The 300-nt window shown below is 64.7% G+C and overlaps 1 protein-coding gene across 1 annotated transcript in view; it reads left to right on the forward strand.

The window, feature by feature from the left end:
- USP43 (ubiquitin specific peptidase 43) overlaps positions 1-300 on the forward strand; it is a 28265-nt gene that overhangs the window by 25499 nt on the left and 2466 nt on the right.

The raw sequence follows: 300 nt of genomic DNA on the forward strand, positions 1-300 counted from the left end.
CGACCCGGGGTGCTGAGCCACGCCCGGTGGGTATCCCCAGCCGGCGCAACCCGAACCGGGGGCTCCTGAACTGGGGGCTCCCAAACTGGGGCTATTCCGAACTGGGGGTATCTCAACCCAAGGGCTCCTGAACCAGCAACATCCCAGCCTGGGGGGCATCCCAACCTGGGGGCTCCCGAACCAGAGGCTCCCAAACCAGGGCATCCCCAAACTGGAGGCATTCAGGTATCCCAAAGCTGAGCGATCCCAACGCGGGGGCATCCCAAAGTGGGGGCATTCCCAAATTGGAGGCGCCCAAAC

This window comes from Aptenodytes forsteri, unplaced genomic scaffold (assembly GCF_000699145.1).
Source record: "Aptenodytes forsteri isolate BGI_AS27 unplaced genomic scaffold, ASM69914v1 Scaffold186, whole genome shotgun sequence".
Lineage (NCBI taxonomy): Eukaryota > Metazoa > Chordata > Aves > Sphenisciformes > Spheniscidae > Aptenodytes > Aptenodytes forsteri.